An 8552-nucleotide genomic window follows, 5' to 3' on the forward strand; every position below is an offset into this window, starting at 1 on the left:
GGGAACATGGGTGTACCTAGGACTCATTCTTGCTGCTGTTTGACTGAAAACAACAAAATTCTGTAAAGCAATTACCATTCAACTAAAAAATTAAAATTTAAAAAAGAGTGCATATATACATAACCGAATCCCTTCACTGTACCACATCGCAAATCAACTATATTTCAATAAAAATATAATTTTATAGCATATTTTTGAATTTTTATTGGGGTATAGTTGCTTTACTTTTAAAAAGAATAGTTTTGTCTTCAATTCCCAGCTGAATCCCCAGTCCTCCTCATCAGAGACAACCACTGACCTCAGCTGAATGTGTATCTTTTCAGACTCTTTTCTATACAATTATCAATAACCATACCTGTGTCTCTATTTCCTCATCTGTAAAATGGCACTAGTAATAATGGCTCTTCCCTCATAGGGCTGGAGCTTCCCCAGTGGCTCAGCTGTGAAGAAGCCACCTGCAATGCAGGAAATGCAGGAGACTCAGGTTCAGTCCCTGGGTCTGGAAGATCCCCTGGAGAAGGGAATGGCAACCACCTCCAGTATTCTTACCTGGAGAATCCCATGGACAGAGAAGTCTAGAGAGCCAAAATCCATGGGGTCACAAAGAGTCAGATACGACTGAGCAACTGAGCAGGCACACAGCTAATAGTTACATGTCTTTGGAAAATTATTTTTCCTCCTCAGCGCTTTGGTTTTATCATGGGTAAAAGGGAATTAATTCTACCTACCTTTAAGGATTGTAATGAGATGTGAATATGTTGCAGGAAGGGGACTAGAATCTCAGGAACCAGATCAGTACTTGCCTTAGTCATGACTACACAGAGCCCGGGTCTCCCTTGCTTGCTCCCACAGGTCTTCACACTCACTGATTAAGGCCATCTTACACCAAAAAGAAGAGGAGATCAAGGGCAAGACAAACCCTGGCTTTTCTAACCCTCCTGCAGACCGTGCCCAAGAAAAGGATGGAGTTTGGGCCAGGGACTAGAACTTGCACAGAAATCTCCTGGGAAACTTGTTACAGGTGCAAATTCTGATTCTGTGCTTTGGGGATGAGGCCTGAACTTCTGCATCTCTAACAAGCTCTCCAGTAACACTCATGCTGTAGGCCGGCAGACCACACTTTTAGTAGTCAGGGCCCTTGACTCCTGTCCTTCCTGTGGCCCAACTGAAAGACATGGACAAATGTTCTGCCTGACAAGATCAAGGACCCAGACAATTGACCTCACAATTCATTCTGAACCCCAAGGGGCTGCCCTCCCTCTGGGCACACTCAAGCCTCTGAGAATCCTATTCCTTCAAAGAAAGCAGGGAAAATCTAGATTCTCCTCAGAGAATAGACACAGCCTCTGCTCCCATGGAGTTTATGTCCTAATTAGAGAAGGTATACAATAAACAAGTAAACAAATAGACATCTGCTAGAGAGAAGTGCTTTGAAAAAAATAAAGCAGGATAGGTAGACAGCATCTGAGTGTGAAAGATGTGATTGTAGATAAGATAGCCAGGGGAATCTTCTCTGAGAGATGGGTTTTGAGCAGAGATCTGACTGAAATAGGAGAATAATAGGGAATTCCCTAGCAGTCCAGTGGGTAGGACTTGGCAGTCTCACTGTGGGGGCCCCAGGTTTAATTCCTGAGGGAACTAGGATTCCACAAACCACACAGCCAAAAAAATAAATAAAATAAAAAGAAATCGGAGGGGCTACCCTGGTGGCTCAGTTGTAAAGAATCTCCCTGTCAACGCAGGAGACATGAGTCTGATCCCTGATCCAGGAAGATTCCACGTGCCACGGAGCAGCTAAGCCTGTGCCACAACTATTGAGCCTGCGCTCCAGAGCCCAGGAACCGCAACTACTGAAGCCCACACACCTGGAGCCCAAACTCCCCGGCAAAAGAAGCCACCGCAGCAAGAAGACCACGCACCACAACTCAAGAGCAGTCCCTGCTCCCTGCAACTAGAGAAAAGACCCAACAGCAACGAAGACCCAGAACAGTCAAAATAAAAAAGAAGAAATAGGAGAATGACTTCTGTGCATATCTGGGGAAGAACATTCTAGTAGAGGAACAGCATGTGCAAAGGTCCTGAGACAGAAGGAGACTGATATTTGTAGGAACAGCAAGGAGAACAGTGAGACTGGCATGGGATGAGTCAGCAGGAGCGTGTCAGGAAAAGAAGATATCAAAGAGGCAGCACCAGGGAGAACAATAGAGCCTTCTGGGCAATTGTGAGGCGTGAGTAAGACAAACTGGAAAATTCTGAACAAAAGAGTGACATCATCTTTCTTTGGGTAATTTTTTAAGATGTCATTTACATAAAGTAAACTTTACCATTTTGGGTATAGAGTTCTGCCAGTTCTGACGAATGTGCGCAATCACGGCTCTATCACCCCCGCAAAAGTCTCCCTTGCCCTTTGTAGCCTTTCCCATCCCCACCTATTGCCATTGGCAACCACGGATCTATTTTCTGTCCCAATAGCTTTGCTTCTTCCAGGGTGTCATTTAGAGGAAACTTTATAGTAGATGCCCTCTTGAGTCTGAATCCTTTCCCTTAGCATAAAGCACTTGAGATTCATCCATATTGGCATATAGAACTTCTTTTTATTTTCCAAATTCAAAGATTAAAATTGAGCAAGATTTCTGGCTTTTGTTGATGTCACATGGTCAGTATCCTGTCATTTCCATAAAGACTAGAAAAACACCAGGTTGTTTTAATATATACATTCATTTACTGTTACTTAGTAGTTGCTCTAGATATTATACCATGTATGGAGCTTTTTATTACTGAAGAATATTCCACTGTATGGATGTGATAGTTTGTTCATCCATTCACCAGGTGAAAGACATTTGGACTGTTTCTTGTTGATGACAATGACAAAATAAAATCCCTACAAACATCTATACACATGTTTTTGTGTGATCATAGGTTTTCATGAATTTCTTCGGACAAAGACGGAGTAACAGGATATGGATTTACTCTCCTATCTGAAACAACTAAAAACCTGGGGGAAAATAATATACAAAATGGTTTTCAGACATAGGAGGACATCAGACATCACATGACAGCGATAGCTGAGAGGGGAGGAACCAGTGAAAGGAGCCCTACAAACACTGAGCGCAGGGAGGGGGACTCAGGCAGAGCCTGGCAGCCCCCTGGAATCAAGGAGATGAAGTGGGAGTCAGGGAGGCCAAAGCGGATGGGGCCCACCTTGCAAAGTCCTGGAGATGAGAATTTCCCAGAAAGAAAGTTCCAGAGAGCTGCAAAGGGCCCCCTCAGGTCTTTGGCTTCTGAACAACCCTTGTGTATGAGGAAGCTACCTAAGGCTGAGGAAGAACCACCAGAAAGGATTGGTGAGAACAACCCCTGGAGCTCACACAGGCCAGGGAGGAGGATCATCAGCACCAACCAGAATGGAAAACGTCATGATTCCTGGGAGACGAGGAAGAGAGTTCAAAGGGTATTGCCTCAGTAGTCAGTGAGATGCTGCGTAGTTGCTCAGTCATATCCAACTCTTTGTTACCCTTTGGACTATAGCCGGCTGGGCTCCTCTGTCCATGGGGCTTCCCAGGCAAGTATACTGGCGTGGGTTGCCATTTCCTTCTCCAGGCGATCTTCTTGATCCTGGAGTCAAACCTGTGTCTCCTGGGTCTCCACCATTGGCAGGCAGATTCTTTACCACTGAGCCACCAGGAAGCCCAGGGTAAATGGTCTCCAAGACTCCATCTTGGCTGGGAAGTGGAGATGACATCATCTAATTTTGTCTTAAAAGGATCACTCTGGAGACCAGACTAAGGATGGGCAAGGGCAACAGTAGAAAGACCAGTGGACAATGGCAGTAATCCAGGGGACAGCGAGCAGTCCCCTGGCCCATGACTTCAGGGATGGTGGTGTGAGGTCACTGAGTTCAGGGTGTACTTTGAAGGCAGAGCCAATGAGATTTGCTGATTCATGTGTGAGATTCATATGTGAGAGATCATAAGGAGTCATGGTCGACTCTACTCTTTGGGGCCTGAATGACTGGGTGAATGGGGAAGACTGGGAGCAGCAAGATTGGAATGAAACAAGATCCGGAATTTGGTTTTGAAGAGTTGACATAACCTGTCTGCCAGGAAGTCATTTCTCAACACATTTCCCTCCCTCCCAGGTCTGCCCCACTCCACTGACGGTCTCTCCTAACCTGGAACATGAGGGTGTGCTCAGCTCTGGGCACACCCTGGCTTGCCTTCCAGTCCACTGGAGATGCCGTGATGGAGCCCTGCCTCGGGCAGCCCTTTCCAAGTATAGAAACGCTCGTGGAAGCCTTTACCTGGCTTAGAAACTACTGACATTTATGGCCAGCACTTTGTAGTTTTTAAAGTGAAAGTGAAATTGAAGTCGCTCAATCGTGTCCGACTCTTTGCAACCCTGTGGACTGTAGCCCACCAGGCTCCTCCATCCATGGGATTCTCCAGGCAAGAATACTGGAGTGGGTTGCCATTTCCTTCTCCAGGGGATCTTCTCAACCCAGGGATCGAACCCAGGTCTCCCACATCGCAGGCAGACGCTTTAACCTCTGAGCCACCAGTTTTTAAAGTATTTCACAACTATTGTCTCCCTTAATCCTCTCAAGAGCAACAGTGGTGGGTGTAATCATCTCTATTTGCAGGTTATGGAACCGGAACTAAGATTGAGAGAGGTGAGGTGGTGCCCAAGGCCATTACTGGTCAATCATAGAGTGAAAACTTGAACCTGAACTCTGGATTCTAAATCCAGGATTGTTCTTTTCCATACTTAGACTCAGGCAGTGGAAGGGGACCCTTCGTCTTACCTGTTAGCACCTCGGAGGCTTTATCTGAGCCTTGACCCATGAGCACATCCCCTTCCCACCATTAGTGTGTTCCTGTTGCAGTGCATGCACGTGCAAGTGGAATGCCAGGAAAGAGCCGGCCAGATGCCCAGAGCCCTGAATTGAGAGGGGTGCTGAGCTGTCTCCAGCTTCAGTCTAAAGTCTGCTCCGCAAATGACCTGGTGTCTTAGTAGGAACCAAGACCATGAGGCAAAGTCTCTCAGTCTCTTGCCCCACACCCCCTGCAAATTTAGCAGCCTTAATTTCCACTTGTACTCCTTTCCCTGGCGGCTTAGAAGGTAAAGTGTCCACCTGCAATGCGGGAGACCCAGGTTCAATCCCTGAGTCAGGAAGATCCCCTGGAGAAGGCGATGGCACCCGACTCCAGTATTCTTGCCTGGAAAATCCCATGGACGGAGGAGCCTAGGAGGCTGCAGTCCATGGAGTCGCAAAGAGTCAGACACGACTGAGCAACTTCACTTTCTTTCCTTTTCCCTGTCGCAGTAGTAGAGGGTTGATTCCCCTCTTGTCTAAAGCCAATTAGACAAGATAAAACCCTCCCAGCCTCCGGGGCCCATCCCCTCAGGTCTGAAGGACTCTTGCCTGCCTATCAGCCAAGACAGCCTTCCCCTCTCCACTACCTCTTCCCCACCCGCATTTAACCCTGATTTTATTTTATTTCTCCCATCTTAAGAAGAAAACCATCCATTCTCCTTCCTACCTGGGCCAATGCCTTTTCTTTCCTTCAAGTTCCTTGAATTCGTAACCTTGTGTGCCAGTGAGTTCCTCCCTTCCGCTGACTCACCCACACCCTGGAATCAGGCTCCTTAAGCCTCTCCCACCTGGCCCTCCCTTCTCCTATGCTGGGCTCATGGGGGTCACCAATGTCCTTTGTAAGGATTGATCCTTAACTTAGCGATGGCCACTCAGTTCTTAGAACTCCTTGCCACCTTGACCTCAAAGACACCATTGACCTTGCCCTTGGGCCCACCCTCATGACACTCTTTATGGCCTCCCCTTCCTCCAAACAGCCCTTGAGTGTCAGAGCCCAGGATTCTCTAGATGAGCCCACCTTCGCCATGGTTTGAACATACTACTTGAACTACTCCTAAGTTCTAGACTCTTCTTTACAACTACCTGCTGTTATTCTGGAGGCACATTGAACATTTTCATAAATGCATTTATATTCTCCCCACACCCAGAGTTCCCCTCTGCTCCCTTTCAGGGCAAAATTATTTCTAAATACCTTATCATCTGCAGGGGGATCTTAGAAGCCATCCTTGGCACCATCTTCTCCTACCCACCCCCCGCCCCCAAATCAAGCTCTGTATATTCTATCCCCTTGATTATCTCAACCCTTGCTCTCCATTCCCTTCCTGCCTTCATCTGTTGCCTGGGCAACCACATCAGCCCTGCCATACTCATTGTCTCCTGTCTTGTCTTCCCCAATTCAGCCCTCTCTCTCCCCTGTCTCTCCCAAGTCTTCCAATGGTTCCCCATTGCCTACAAAATACAGGTTGAACCTTCTAGCATGGCCTACGAGCCCTGCAGGATTGGGGCCCCACCTATGCTGCCTGCAGACCTCCCTCCCCATCTCCAGCACACCACTGGGGCTTCAGCCACAGTTGAATCTCCTACAGTTGCCTGAACCCCTGTCCTCTCATGGGCTGTTTTATGTTCCCCAAAACACACTTCGCTTTCTCCTGGGCACCCAGCTTCACTGTGGGGAGCACATGAACAGAGTGATGTGGTTCTTTTCCAAGCCTAGCCCATAAAAATCCCCACACACCATCTTCATTCTCTCCTTCCCCGTCCATCAGCTGCATGGGAAAGGCTCCAAGGACCCAGAGGAGGACAAAGCCACAATGTAAGATGCCACACCTCTGAGCAAGATGTGGATAGAGCCTAGACAGAAGATCCACAAGTGAGAAGCAAACTTGCATCGTGTTAGAAGTTTTCTGTTTGAATCACAAGAGACTATAAGCTCCCTGAGAGTATGCTTTGTATTTAGCCCATTTTAGTAACACTAGCTTCTAACAGAGCTTCTGGTTCAAAATAGTCCATCTAGTCTGTGTGCCTGCCAGCAGCTCAAATTAAGAACCCTTAAATTTATGTGTATGGTGGGGAGGGCCTTCCCTGATGTCTCAGTGGTAAAGAATCCACCTGCCAACACAGGAGATGTGGGTTCAATCCCTGGGTTGGAAAGATCCCCTGGAGAAGGAAATGGCAACCACTCCAGTATTCTTGCCTGGGAAATCCCATGGACGGAGGAGCCTGGAGGGCTACAGTCCGTGGGGTCACAAAAGAGTCAGACACAACTTAATGACTAAACAAAAACAGTTTATGTGTATTTTCATCCTGGCTGAGTCAGTATGGCCTTCACAGGGTGATCCTATGTCAGGTTTACCCAGGACAGTCCCAGTTCCTAATTTGGTTTTGACACATTCGTTTATCTATCAATTATTACAGTTGAGTACGAAAAGGAAATAGAATGAAACAGCAATGATGGAAACCTACCTAGGCCTTGGGACTGATCCTTACATGGGGAACTACAAGTTCAATGCACAGCACTCCAAGAGTGTTATAAACTCAGATATGGACCAGGAAACCTTAATATCTCACAGGTCTCTAGCTGATGAGAAGGTGCCAGGAGGTCCCAGGCAACAAGAAGGTGCTGAAGACAGGTGAGCACATGGATCCTGGTGATGAGTCCATTCAGGGTGGGAGCACAGAGGAGTGTGAAGAGAACGCAGATGCCAAGGGCATCTGCTGACACTGAGGACCTCATAGACCTCTGCCTTGCTGGGGTCCTTGATCGAGGAAGCAGAGTCTTTTAATAAGATATCTTGAGGACTTAGTGTTCTTCTCCAGATCCCCTGGAGAAGGAAATAGCAACCCACTCCAGTATTCTTGCCTGGAGAATCCCATGGATAGAGGAGCCTAGTGGGCTACAGTCCACAGGGTCGAAAAGAGTCGGACACGACTGAGCGACTTCACTTTCACTTTCTTTCAAATAATTAAGGTGGACAATATGAAATGCACATGGGTAGTCATTCCTGGGATGTAAGCCTAAACTTCCTCCCTCCCCCATCCCCACCCATGCCCATCCTCCCATCCCTCCAGACAGCATGACCCACCAAGCCTGGCTCGTTGTGCCTATATAGACCAGTCAGTAGGTCCTTTTGTGCTTTCTCTCTTTTTTAATCTTTTTAGATTTGTTTTAATGTGGACTATTTTTTAAATTTTATTTCTTTTTGGCTGTGCTTCATCTTTGTTGCTTCACGGGCTTTTCTCTGGCTGTGGCGAGCAGGGGCTACTCTCTAGTCGTGGTACGCAGGCTTTTTGCTGCAATGGCCTCTCTTGCTGTAGAGCACAGGTTCTAGGGCACGTGTGCTTCAGGAGTTTCAGCACATGGGCTCAATAGTTGTGCTCCTGGGCTCTAGAGCCCAGGCTCAGCAGTTGTGGTGCATGGACTTAGTTGCTTCACCGCATATGGGATCTTCCCAGATCAGGGATTGAACCCATGTCGCCTGCGTTGGCAGGGGCATCTTCACCACTGAGCTACCAGGGAAGCCCTGTGCTTTTCCTCTTTAAGGTTGGCCTTGTCATTTGAAACAGATTTCACCTGGATACACATGTTAACCTGGGGTGGAGAGACCTGGGTAAGGGAATGTGATGACATTGACTGGTACCAGAATCATTGCCAAGGTCATCAGTACAGGGAAGGCCCTGG

At 47.4% G+C, this 8552-nt stretch overlaps 1 protein-coding gene across 1 annotated transcript in view; it reads left to right on the plus strand.

Moving 5' to 3' along the window:
• TMPRSS4 (transmembrane protease, serine 4) overlaps nucleotides 1-8552 on the plus strand; it is a 51333-nt gene that overhangs the window by 39800 nt on the left and 2981 nt on the right. The window lies entirely within an intron of this gene.

The sequence above is a fragment of the Bison bison genome, unplaced genomic scaffold (genome assembly GCF_000754665.1).
Source record: "Bison bison bison isolate TAMUID 2011002044 unplaced genomic scaffold, Bison_UMD1.0 scf7180017864518, whole genome shotgun sequence".
NCBI lineage: Eukaryota > Metazoa > Chordata > Mammalia > Artiodactyla > Bovidae > Bison > Bison bison.